Source organism: Coenobita brevimanus, chromosome 65 (genome assembly GCF_032717465.1).
Source record: "Coenobita brevimanus isolate Jiangsu-jjx chromosome 65, ASM3271746v2, whole genome shotgun sequence".
Lineage (NCBI taxonomy): Eukaryota > Metazoa > Arthropoda > Malacostraca > Decapoda > Coenobitidae > Coenobita > Coenobita brevimanus.
The window spans coordinates 25,130,939-25,144,929 of NC_137018.1; the positions used below are offsets into that span (position 1 = coordinate 25,130,939).

Here is a 13,991-nt window from a genome sequence, read left to right on the forward strand (position 1 = left end):
TTTTATTTCCAATCATATCTAAAAAAGTTGCAAGTTCCGTCTTGCTCATACTTGGGTCGTAATTTCAGCAGCATTAAATGCCAATTTTTATCAGTAACTGCCATGCACGAAGGTCTATATTCTTGAAAAAAAAAAAAATCTAATCGCTAACCACAATACCTGAATATGAATTGTTGTGTAGTAACTACTGCGAAAACCTGCTTGTTCTCTTGATTGGTCTGCAACTAGTGCAGGACTAATTGTCAATTTTTTGCAGTTTATAAAAACTTTGTACTGTACATTACAGGAAAAGAGACGTATTGCACGGTACTACTTTTAGGTTGTTAATGTTGCCTTTCTTGTGAGGCAATGTACTATATGCATTTTCCATGATTTTGGTGCTGCTCTCTATATAACAAACAGTTTTCCAAGCTCGTTCAGTTCAGAGGCACCTGCATCCTTGATCATATCATCAAATCGTCATCACCTCCAGCCTTACCATTTTTTCATTCCTGTCAAGGCTTTGTTTACTTTCTGTAATGTAATGCTGGGAGTCACCGTGTCCACCATTGCCCAATAGAATGTTTTCCTGTGACGTCATCAAACCGGATGTACGTCATGACAGAGAAAGTAAACAGTGCGCGGAAGCAGCTGCCTTTTGCTACTGCATGAAAAATGGTGTGTTCTTGCAGTGTCCACGGCTGCCATAGCGGGAAGGATCGAGAGTAACATTTACGGTACTACAGGTTACCAAATATAATCCGAAACTTGAGAGAAAACGCTAAAACTGAGTACTGTAGACGCCTATGGCTGGCTCGACTGAACTTTGGATGTTAGCAGGATCTCTTTAGCTCATTTTGCCTTAGTAAATATGTTATTCTTTTTGCATCCTAAAGTGTTTCTCGGTCATTTTAATGATGGATAGCATGGTATCACACTTGAGACAGTATTGTGTGGTTTAGCCATGTCTCCACAAGCGGGGAGCCCAAGGCAGGATCAAGAGTGGCGTACGTTAGCTATGAAGGGGCCTGAAGCAGCCTGGCTCCCCAGTCAGACTCTTGGCCTCTTCACTGAGCCGCATTCCATTTGAAATTTTGGACCAAGGCAGCATATCATACTGTATTTATAAGTTGCCCTAGTGCCATCGCCCAGGATACAAGTGATTAAATTGTAAGCTTCAAGACTTTCTTAACATTAGAGATGTCACCTGAAGTGTACGGGCTTGATAAGAATATTATGTACTTGACAACTTCTGGGTAACTTATCCTAGGAAGCGCATCTCAGCCACTGGACGTATTGATGTTTAAGTACGGGTCTTCACCAGTTATTTTAATTTTTCGGCATAACACCCCCTTTCTTGTTCAAAGTCGTCCTTGTACACGACAGGAGCTCCAGATCGACTTTTCCATGTGTTGATAATTCCAGACATAATAGATACTCAAGGTCCTTCCGAGACTGTGTACTTTCAGTTCAGTGTTTGCGTTGCCCTCTTTTCGTCATGACGGGGCATCTAAGTTGATGACGTCAGTGTAAGCCCTTTATTTTTTATCTGACGCTTCGGCCTCGATATCTGTGAAGTTTCATCCTTAACAAAGATTCTGTTTAGTTGTTTTCTGTCTTCTCCGTTGCTCAAAGTTCCTTGAAACCTGCTCATGCTAACCACTGAATATCTTCATTTTTTTACTTGTGGGTGGGTTTCGTTAATCTGGCTTACTCTATGTTCTGTTTTTCTTTACAAATTTCTTCGTACTCTCTGATGACTCACTATTGTTGTTTTGGAGTTCCCTGCGTCCTATTTATAGAACTACTTTTTTTTTTTTACTACTCTAGTGGTTTGCATTCATTCCTCTGTTGTAATGTACTTCATCCATCAGCTGCAAGTACTTCTTCTGAACTGAACTCTGCTTCTTTCTCTCAAACAGTTTAACTGTTTCCCTTGGACCAGAATGTCACCCTCTTGTCAGAAATCTATCATTATCTAATTTCTCATTATTCTATGGTCACTTCCTACATTACTTTGCCCACCCACTTACGTTCTTCACGGAACCGGCATGTGCTTTGTCAGTGAGGGTGAGATTTGTTTCATTCGTTGTTTCACCATTTGGTCCTTTCTGGTTACTCATTCCAAAATACCGTTTAACAGCATCACCTTATATGATAACAGAGTAGGTTATATTAAACTCGGTCAGGTTAAAGTAGGTTAGATTCTTCTGGATTAATCTAGGTTAACATAGACTGGTTGAGGTTAGGCTGTATTAGATAAGACTGGACAGATTATACTGCGTTTGATGAGGCTGATTTTGTCGCCCCTGACTGTTTAGATGGAACACGCTAATTTAGTATAGCTTGGGTCAGCATTGATTAAGTGGAGTTTTGTTAGATTCAGATGGATTTACGTGAGGCTGGGTTGGGTTAAATTATGTGTAACGTTAAAATCATAAATCTTTGACAAAGTGACACTGCTGGACGAGTTATTATACCAAGTGACTTGTATGTTAGATATGGCTGCAACATTAGGTCACGTTGGGTAGCATGAAGACATACACAGTATTCAATGTTCATGACAAATCTTTCGCTTTTTCTGATCATCGCCAGACGATTTTCTTCAGCCTGGAACGAATATCTCGAAGTGAGGGGGTTATAAACTAACTCCATTAAACCTTTCACTTAATAATATATATATATATATATATATTGGCGGTGAGAAGAACACGACATGACAGCGTTCTTGTAGTGAGTTATTTCTTCAGGTAAGTGTGATCGTCCGGGAATAGCGTGAATAAAATGAACGAAATGCCACTGTACTGAGACGGTTACTGGAAATAGTTCTAAATCCTTCTTACATTAAATAAAATCATTCGAGACTAGCCAAAATGCAGGTAATAAGGCCATACCGTATAGAACACCTGAATTTATTAAACTCAAAATAACCAAAAGTTTCCGTAAGAAATCTTTTGATAATGGTACCTTTTCAGACGATCAGAATTTTATGGAAAAACTTTGGGACATTTGGTAAAAATCATAAAAAGTTATTAGTCCAAGTGTTGTTGTTTTTCGTGATGGGTGTTCCTTGTTCGCTTTTATTTCCCTAGTTATATCACTAAATTTTTACCATCATCATCATCATCATCATCATCATCATCATCATCTTCATCATCATCAATAGTAGTAGTAGTAGTAGTAGTGAAAGTTGTAGTAGCATCGTATTAACATTGTCCTGATGATTATAAGGATGATGATTATCAGAAACATGATGACAGTGTCAGCGACGATGAAGATAAAAACAATAACGAAGGTGACCATGACAATGATTATGACAGTGACGACAGCAGTGGCAATGACGTTGATGATGGCGTAGGCAATGATGCTAATGACGATGACACTGACGATAAAGGTGGTGGTGACGAAGAGAAGGAAGATGAGGATGGCCGTGACAGTGATGATGATGATGATGATGATAGGTACAGTGTGATGAAGAGGAGAAATAGACGACGATGATGAAGACAATGAGGATGATGACTAGACTGGTACTGATAACGATAATTACTGTGACGATGACGATGATGATGATGATGTTTGGTTCCGCAAGTATGTCCTAGAGGGCTGTAGTGCGAAATTAGGTTAAGAGGGGAGAGGGGGAGGAGAGAGGGGAAGGGGGGGTGAACTGGGAAGGTAGTGGGGGAGGGATGCGGGTGTTAGAGAGAGAGAGAGAGAGAGTTGAATATGTGTGTGTGTGTGTGTGTGTGTGTGTGTGTGTGTGTGTGTGTGTGTGTGTGTGTGTGTGTGACATGCTTACAAGTGAGGGCAAGGTAGTGTGGCCTAAGGGGGTCAAAGGGGTTCTGTAACACCCCTCCCCCCTCCGTTCCCTCTTCTCTCTCTCTCTCTCTCTCTCTCTCTCTCTCTCTCTCTCTCTCTCTCTCTCTCTCTCTCTCTCTCTCTCTCTCTCTCAAACCGTGGTACAGTTCCTTCCGTCTGTTCTGGCCTCTGCTGTCCACCTTCAGTGTCTATATTAATCAACAGTAGTTCATGTAATCCAACGCACCTTTCCTCACAGGGAGAGCCAGTGCCACTACTGGCCCAGTCCAGTGTAGGCAAAGTACGGAACAGGAAACACTGTGTGTGTGTGTGTGTGTGTGTGTGTGTGTGTGTGTGTGTGTGTGTGTGTGTGTGTGTGTGTGTGTGTGTGTGTGTGTGTGTGTGTGTGTGTGTGTGTGTGTGTGATGGATATGAAGTGACAAGGTGCCAACTTCCGCGAAGTCGTGAGAAGCCAGTAGCTCACTTTAAATGTCGGTCACGATTTGTGTTTGAAATGTTAGACTCTGGAAACAAAGAGAACCTGAAACACAGCACTACAGCATAGCCACTCTGGCTCTGCATATATAGATATATATAGATATATATATATATATATATATATATATATATATATATATATATATATATGTGTGTGTGTGTGTGTGTGTGTGTATGTATATATAAAACAAGTGAGAGAAGGAGAGAGAGCGATGAATGGGTGTGTAACAGTAGTGAGAGAAAGTGAGTGCGTTGAATAACCGAGTGGGTGTGAGTGTGAGAGAGGAGAATGGGTGAGTGAATAGAATTGCAAATGGAGTTGATATGAGCGTCGAGAGAGAGAGAGAGAGAGAGAGAGAGAGAGAGAGAGAGAGAGAGACTGAATAACTTAAACGAATATATGAGAACTGTGAAGATGAGGAAGTGAATGGCTCAGTGGGTGTCAGCATAACAAAGCAGTGGAGGTGAATGAGTGAGTGATGGAGGAGCGTCAGGGTAAGTGATGGTGACCAGTGAAAGGCAGTGTTCTGCGATGTGAAAGTGACTGTATGGGAGCAGCGATAGTGAGCAAATGTGAGCAGTGGTAGAGACATTGAAAGCGAGTTAGTCAGTGAGTGAAAGTGAGTTATGATCAGTGAAAGTAAGTTAATGAGTGCAATGAAAATGACTGAGTGAGAGTTGCGAAAGTGAGTGAGAGCAGTGAGAGTTAGCATTGAGGGTAACTGATGACAATGTCGCTGACTGAGTGAATGAACAGTGAAAGCGAGAACAGTAAGAGTGAATTAGTGAGTGAAAGTGAGTGAGTATTCGCAGTGTAGGTGAGTGAGCTAGAACAGTGAAAATGAGTTGGTAAGGAAGTGAGTAGGTGAATAAGAATACAGAAAGTAAATGAGTGAGAGCGGTGAGAGTAAATGTGTGAGTGAGGGGAGTGAGTGAGAGGGAATGAGTGAGAGCAGCGAGAGTGAGTGAGAGGAGTGAGTGAGAGGGAATGAGTGAGAGCAGTGAGAGGGTGTGAGGGGAGTGAGTGAGAGGGTGTGAGGGGAGTGAGTGAGAGGGAATGAATGAGAGTGAGAGGGAGCGAGGGGCGTCCCTGGCTCAAAGGCTCTGTAGGAAAACTTTATCCCGACCACGTAGTCAAAGCTTCCACTTTCAAAGCCACACCCAGCCACCAAAGCCACGCCAAGCCACAAAACCACACCAAGCCACCAAAGCCACACCAAGCCACCAAAGCCACACCAAGCCACCAAAGCCACACCAAGCCACCAAAGCCACGCCAAGCCACCAAAGCCACACCAAGCCACCAAAGCCACGCCATGCCACCAAAGCCACACCAAGCCACCAAAGCCACGCCAAGCCACCAAAGCCACACCAAGCCACCAAAGCCACACCAAGCCACCAAAGCCACACCAAGCCACCAAAGCCACACCAAGCCACCAAAGCCACACCAAGCCACCAAAGCCACACCAAGCCACCAAAGCCACGTCAAGCCACAAAACCACACCCAGCCACCAAATCCACACCAAGCCATCAAAGCCACACCAAGCCACCAAAGCCACACCAAGCCATCAAAGCCACACCAAGCCATCAAAGCCACACCAAGCCATCAAAGCCACACCAAGCCATCAAAGCCACACCAAGCCACCAAAGCCACACCAAGCCATCAAAGCCACACCCAGCCAACAAAGCCACACCAAGCCATCAAAGCCACACCAAGCCACCAAAGCCACACCCAGCCAACAAAGCCACACCAAGCCATCAAAGCCACACCCAGCCAACAAAGCCACACCAAGCCACCAAAGCCACACCAAGCCACCATAGCCAAACCAAAGCCACCAAACCACACCAAAACAAAGCCACACCACACCAAAGCCACACCAACTCACCGAAGCCACATCAAGCCACAACAAGCCGCCATAGTCACAGCCACCAATTAGCGCCATAAGCCCCAGGATGCCATGTCAACTCAGGTCAGGCCATATCAACTCTCCCTGACCTAAAGCCACAATAATTCCGTTAATTCAGGAACCAATCACAGACACTGATATTTCATTACATAAAACCACGGCGACAGCAAGCCATAAAAGCCACTGAACATATAGGCTAATCCATATCAACTCACATGAAGCCAAACTAGCTCTAATTTGTCGAGTTGTGCGATATGAGAGAGAGAGAGAGAGAGAGAGAGAGAGAGAGAGAGAGGGAGACTTAAGTCTTGTAAATCATCTGCACTGATATCTCATTAAGTAAAGCCTAACGAAGCTCACAGCATAAGAGAACCATAAAGGTCACTTCAGACCAAGTCAGACACGTACTTACCCATCGCTCTTGAACCCAGAAAAAGAAAAAAGAAAAAAGGCCTCGAAAAGCCACCTGCATACTGTAAAGTCATACCAAGTTACAACCACCACCACAGTTAGCCACAGAAAACCACAGCGAGTTATAAGCAACTCACATCAAGCCACGCCAGCCCTCGTATCATGTCCGCCGTTGTTCCAGGAAAACTAACTCCACCGCCATGGTGTTTCTTTTGTAATGTATGCTTTGTGCTTCCAAATGATATGGTTCAGTTTAGAAGAGTGCTGTGGTAACGAAGGGGCTAATGAAGGCTGTGTCTAAACCCTGAAAGTGAAGCAATCTCTCCTGCCCTGTATAAAGTCGTACAGAGTAAGCAAAAATAATATGTAAAGTACATCATCGAACTGTACGAGTTAAAAAAGAGAAAAAAAAAATAAACATAAGTCTGGTAATGCCACTTAGTTTGGTGACCTCGCTCTTGTTTTATTCATGCTGATCCTAGACGTATTTGTTTCAATTGTGTAGAAACGTGTTATATATATACATATTTTTTTTTAACAACGAAATCATTCTAATCAACTTTGGCAAGATCCCCGACAAGACGTATGAAACGGCCTCCACTACCCCTGTCACCACATTGACACGCGTTTGCTTCACTCTTGTCATCATTAAACGATTCAAGTCATCCTGCCTTTGCTGTGGGTTCAGTGACGGCAGCTGCACTGGTGATCCCCTGACCTTCCTTTCTGGCTCCTGGTACCATATTCTACCCGGCTTAGCACGCTTTCTGGTACTTCTTCCTTAACGATTAATTCTGCATCCTTCACCCAAATATTCACATGTATGTCACCCATGTATTTCAAATGTTGACATAAACTGCATAAGTACCGTAGAGGAGCATATCATTTTGCCATATGCATAGGTAAATCATTAAGGACGAGGTGCTGGGGAGCTTCCGCCACCGACAAAAATACGGTCAATGGTGCCGTATCCTCCTCAACTTAGGACGCTTTCTGATTTTTTTAAAATTAATGGGCGTTCATATGCTCTTCTATGATAATTATGACATCTGTGCTCGTAGTACGAAAACCTAAATAACATATACTTGTTTAGAAAAGTGATAAGGTTTAGTAAGCAGACTAAAGCGCTTTGGCAAGAAGTGTTGGAAAGCTTTTTAAGCCAAGGAGAATACGACTCAAGGTCACCCTCTTGCAAGCTTACGGGGAAACTTTTGCCACTGCACTAGATACATCCAAGGCTTTTGACCCAGTCTGGCACACATCCCTAACTTCCAAACTGTCGTGCCACACATTCTGTCCTTCTATCTGTGCCTTACGCTGTCACTGCGAGAATCCTCCCTAAGTTATACAAAAATTCATTGGAGTTGGAAGGAATAAATACAAGAAGAGAAATGCCTTTCTCGTGGTGAACAGTTTAACTTCATTTTTTTTCTTGTTGATTTCATTTAGCCAGGAGGGTTTCGTTTGTTGATACTCTTACTCTTCATCCCTTACATTTTCACATTTCTCCACCCATTGCAATACGGTACTTTCCCACCGCTTTCAGATTAGTTTCTTATTTTCAATTACAGAGCTTTTTCTTCCTCAATCATTGTTTACATTTGGCGTTTTTCCTTTTTACTGACTTCTTCATGCGCTACATGCTCTCCGTTACATACTCTCCTTTCAGTGGAAGTCCTTTCTTGCATCATTCGCATCCATCATCTCTCTTAACTATCATTGCTCTTACAGCCTCCACATCCCACCACGCTGCACCACTCATCCCGGTGTCTACCCTCCCAGCACCACACACAGCTTTAACATGCCCACCCAAACTCCCCTTGTATGCCTGCCACAAACATTTTCTCACGCCATTTGCTCCCCGCTCATTGACCTTAACTTCCCCACTGCCTTTAGCTTCTATTCATCCACCATTTCTCATTGCATAAGAAACCCATTAAACAAAAAGCTTGCTGTAACAATCCATTATTAATCCTTTCAGTACGATGGCATTGCACACAGCTGCACACACAAATCTGTACACATACATATACAGTTACATTTTCTCTCAGTGATACAGCACACCCCCTCCACACACACACACACACACACACACACACACACACACACACACAAAGAGAGAGAGAGAGAGAATATATATATATATATATATATATATATATATATATATATATATAAACATTAACATAGCTTGCCCTCCCTGCATCCACACACACACGTATACACCCTACACAACCACACCCGCTCACACGTATACACACACCCACACACACGTACACACACATAAAGCCTAAAAACTCAAGTATCAGCCTAGAATTTTGGAGCCGCAAGCCAGCACTTGAGTGGAGGGGAGGCAGTGGTGGAGAGAGTGAGAGAGAGAGAGAGAGAGAGAGAGAGAGAGAGAGAGAGAGAGAGGTATGGTGAACGATGATGAAGGAAAGGAAGAAAGGAAGGAAAGGAGGCAAAAAGAAGGCTGAGAGCAAGTGGAGGTGAAAAAGAGAGGAAATGAGATGTACAAGTTTTTGAGAAAAATATATAAAACGAAGAATATTAAAGCCAAGCGAGAGAGAGAGAGAGAGAGAGAGAGAGAGAGAGAGAGAGAGAGAAAGGAAGGCTGTCAGCATCTCTCAATTTTCCTAACTCGATTGTAAGAATGTCACCTCTCTCTCTCTCTCTCTCTCTCTCTCTCTCTCTCTCTCTCTCTCTCTCTCTCTCTCTCTCTCTCTCTCTCTCTCTCTCTCTCCTTGAGTGTTCTTTTCCTCAGAAATATCCTTTTTTACGTTACGTTTTCGGTTAAGCTTCGTTGTTTATGTTCCTCCAGTTTTCGTGTAAGATTTCATTTTTCTCTGTCTTAGTTGGCTTCAGCTTTGTTGTCTTGTAGTTAATGTTGTCCAACCAGGTGTTAGTCTGAAAATGAAATAAATTATCGAAGTAATCCAAGAAGAAGCAGAAATATTCAGAGAGCGTAACACCTGCTTCATACACGTGGTCTAAGTACCCAGCATTATTCTGACCTTGTCCTATGACCTGAACTTCGACAGATTAGTTCCAGAACTTTATTACTTTATTCTTTTCCAACCCTCAACCTATCCACCAAGTATGGTCCAAGTCTGATCAGAACTATTTGAGTTGACCCTGCCAGTGACCGTAACCTGCCTATAATTCTAAAACAGAATTTCTTCATCTTTGGCAGACCCTCAATTATTCCACCAGGTTCGGTCAAACTGTCCAAACACGGGTTGAGTTATAGGATGGAAGATCAGACCTTGCCTTATGATCGTCACCTTTGACTGATTGTTCTCCTATCGAATCCCTTCACTCTTGCCTTACCCTGAACCCTTCCTTTAAGTTTGATGTAAATGGAGTAAGACCTGTTGAAGTTGACTGTACCATGTGACTTAGGCTTCTCACCTACTGTCCTCAAAGACTAGGTCACCCCTTCCTCCAAATTTAGTCTTCAGATCAAAACTACTCCAGTTATTTTGTTCACACACAAACACACCTGGGTCAATCTTTGACATTGCCCAGTAACTGATTTTTCTCAAATTCTAATCCTTTCATATTTGGCTTACCCTCAACCATTCCACCAAGTTTTGTGTCAGCCGAATAAATATTCTTGAAGTTGACCCTGACATTTTATTATGATATTTGACCTTCCCTTGTGACCTTTTCAATTGAATTCGTGTTCAAAATTAGTTCCTAAACTTTTGTCTAATCCTGAATCCTTCCACGAAATTTGGTCTAACTGAACAGATATTGTTATAGTTGACTTTACCATGTGACCCGGACCATTGCCCTATTGTTCCCAAAGCAGTACATCAGCCCCTTGACTGAGCCCTACCCAAGTGTGAGCTCAGTTAGCCTATATATACAGTACTGCTGGAATTATGCTGTTCATTCACTGACACACAGATGCTGAACTTTGTCCTTGTCCTGTGGAATTGTATTTTGATTGTTCTTAAAATACGCTCCAATCATGCCCAACTCAACCCTTCCATCAGGTTCATGTAAATCAGACCAGACCTGCTTAAGTTGATTTTGCTATGTGACCTGGAATTTTTACCATTTATTTATTATCAGGAAGCAGTAGGTCAACTCTTTTGCTGATCCTTAACGCATCTATGAAGTTTGGTTACAATCGGATGATAACTCTCCGTTAAACTGTTATCGCACAGACGGAATGATGGGCAGACTAGCAAGTAGATAGACACGTAGACCCACCCTACCGTGCACGCGCGCCATGCAAAACATCACATCCTCCACAATGCGTGCGTGCGAATGTAATAAACCAGTTATCCTTTTTTCCGTTAGCAGTGAGTTCAGTCTGGGTATTCTGGCCTAACACTGATAAAGAACGTAGCCTAAGTTAATGAAACAAAAGGATTCTGGGGCCAAATGCTACAAGCCCGCCAGAATATGCTGTTGGCAAAGGTTCAAGCTACCTACAAATTAAATGTAAAGCTAATTCGAAAAACTCTACGGAATTCGGTCACTGCTTTTCACAAAATGCTATTCCATATTTAAGACAATATACATGTATGGCGGCTGGCATTCAGTCGTATTCCATCAAATCCCCACAAAAAGTAATGGAGTTCTGCACATCCACATAGTTGTTATTTCCTGAAGGCTTCGTGAAAATGCGTCCTCAACTTTTCGAGATATTTTGGCAACACACACACACACACACACACACACACACACACACACACACACACACGCACGCCGACAAAAACTGTATCACCTCGACTTGCTAGAGGCGAGCGATAACGAACCTCACGTAACTTAGAAAAGAACAGAAACTGACGGTTCACTAGCAATGAAAAATAAATCTTAGGGCAGGTGAGGAAGAAAGAATTTTAAGAACAAGGACTGAAACATTGACCTCATTTCTCTATTCTCTCTCTCTCTCTCTCTCTCTCTCTCTCTCTCTCTCTCTCTCTCTCTCTCTCTCTCTCTCTCCCTCCAATTTACCCTGATGGCTCCATATATTTCTACTCCACATATTTCTCTCCCTCGCGCCTTCTTCTCCTCCCACCCCTCCCCTCCCTTCCCTTGGCACCCCTCCCTTCCCTTCTCCGCTCCCCCACCGTTCTCTTCTTCCCTCCCTCCCTTCCCTCCACCTAATTTCCTTTTTCCTTCCTCCGCCTCGTCTCTTTCTCTGTCTCATCTGATTTTCTTCTTGATGCCTTCCTTTCTTCTTTCATTCTCTCTCTCTCTCTCTCTCTCTCTCTCTCTCTCTCTCTCTCTCTCTCTCTCTCTCTCTCTCTCTCTCTCTCTCTCTCTCTCTCTCATGGTCCGCTGCTCAAATATAATGACTGCCATTATTACTGAGCCCAAGATATCGACACGGATGCTGAGATGTGAGGAACTGGGAGAGAGAGAGAGAGAGAGAGAGAGAGAGAGAGACGAGTAAAAGAGGAAGTAATGGAAATAAAGTGTAAATAATCTCGGAGTATAACTGGAATATGTTGGGAATGCGTGGAAATATAACCAAACTTGTCTGGGAATCATTTGGGAATGTGCTAGGAATTCGCTGGGAAGATGGCGGGAGTATGCTAGCAACAGGCCGTGAATATGCTGGATGTATTTAGGGGATATGACAGGAATGAGGATGTGAAGGTATGTTGTGAATGAATTTGGCCCGTGCATGGAATAGCCTCGGAGTATGCTGGGTGTGTGATATGCTGGGAATATGTTGGGAATAAGCTTGTAGTATGCTGGGATTATGGTGGATATGAGCTGGCAGTGGGCTGGGAATCTGTTGGTTATGGAGTGAATATGTGCCGGGAATATATTTGGAATGGGACTGGAACATGCTAGTAATATAGTGGGAATACGCTAGGAATGTGACAATATGCAGCAGCTGCTGAGGGAGGGAATGTGGGACGGAATATGTGGAATGGAGAATATGTAGGAAAGACTGGGCTAGAAATGTGAGGAATGGGCCTGGTGTACTCTCTCTCTCTCTCTCTCTCTCTCTCTCTCTCTCTCTCTCTCTCTCTCTCTCTCTCTCTGTACCACATTTTCTCCTTATCTCACTCTCCTGTCTCCCTGCCTACCATTCTCTACTATCCTTTCTCCATGCCTCACCTCTTTCCCTAGCCTGCCTGTCTCCCTCCCTTATCTTCCTGCCTCCCACCTTATCTCATAATTTCCTTTGCTCACTCTTCCCTTCCTGGCTCACTTCCCTCCCACCTCCTTTCCTCCTTGTCTTCTCTCCTTGTCACCAGGTCTTTTTTTTCTCCCCCTGCCTCCCTTTTCGATCTTCCTGCCTGTCTCCCTTCCTTCCTACTGCCTCCCTGTCTGTCTTGTGTCTTATTTCTTTACCAGTTTCCCTCCCTGTCTGCCTTTCCTCCCTTGCCTCCGCTCCCTTTGATGCGATGTTCCTGCCGTACCCACCTCCTCTTCCTCCCCTCTGTCCCTCATCCGTGCCTGCCTACCCTGCCTGCCTTCCTGCCTCGTCTCCTTAATTATATGCCTTCCCTGCCTCCTTCACTTCCTATGTACCATCCATGCCTGCATTCTTTGCAGTCCCCCCTGCCATCCTTCTAAGTAGCTCTTCCTCTCCTCTTCATCCCTCTGCCTCTGTGCTTTCTCTGCTTCCCTACCTACATCCCTCCCTTGCTGTCCTCTTCCCCCATGCCTGTCTTCCTGCCCCATCCCCCTGCCACTGTACCTCCTCTGCCTTGTTGCCTACCTCTATGTCTACCTTACAGCCAGCTTCCCTACCTATATCCCTTCACGTTTACCGTTTTCTCTCTCCTCTCTACTTCCATGCTTTATTCCCCTGACTCTGTACCTTGACTCCCCCTGCCTGCCTCTCATGTCCATCCTTGCTTCCCTTGTCTGCCCCCCTCCTCCCCTGCCTCCCAGCCCTGCCTGCCAGCCTGGTGCCTGTGGTGGTTGGAACAAAGGGGTGCAGGGCGTGACGTCACCGAGGCCCGTTAGGCTGCTACTGACAGCTGGGGTGGGGGGTGGGGTGGACTGCTGCAGCCCCTCCTCCTGCTGCTGTCCCTGCTGCTGACCCTCATGTTGTTGTTGCTTTTGTTGCTGCTGAGTTGATTACTCTCACTCACACACTCACTTACTCATCGTCGTTCATTGATTGACTGTTGCCTAATCAATGCCGCTGCTGCTGCTGTTGCTGCTGTTGCTCTATTGATTCCCCTCACTCACTCACATATTCACACACTCACACAGTCACTCATCGCGTTTGGCTGATTCCTGGCTATTGACTGACTGCCCATTATTGATTTCCCTTACTTACTGACTCCTAATAATGACTGACATCTCATACTCTAGTGATTTTCTGTGTCCGATTAACCTCACTGGCTGATCCACTGACGTTTTACTACTGACTGACTCCTGACTGATAAATGGATGTTGACTTTAGCTGACTCCCGT

The 13,991-nt window shown here is 44.1% G+C and overlaps 1 protein-coding gene across 1 annotated transcript in view; it reads left to right on the forward strand.

The window, feature by feature from the left end:
* amon (prohormone processing protease amontillado) overlaps positions 1-13,991 on the forward strand; it is a 278,590-nt gene that overhangs the window by 28,068 nt on the left and 236,531 nt on the right. The window lies entirely within an intron of this gene.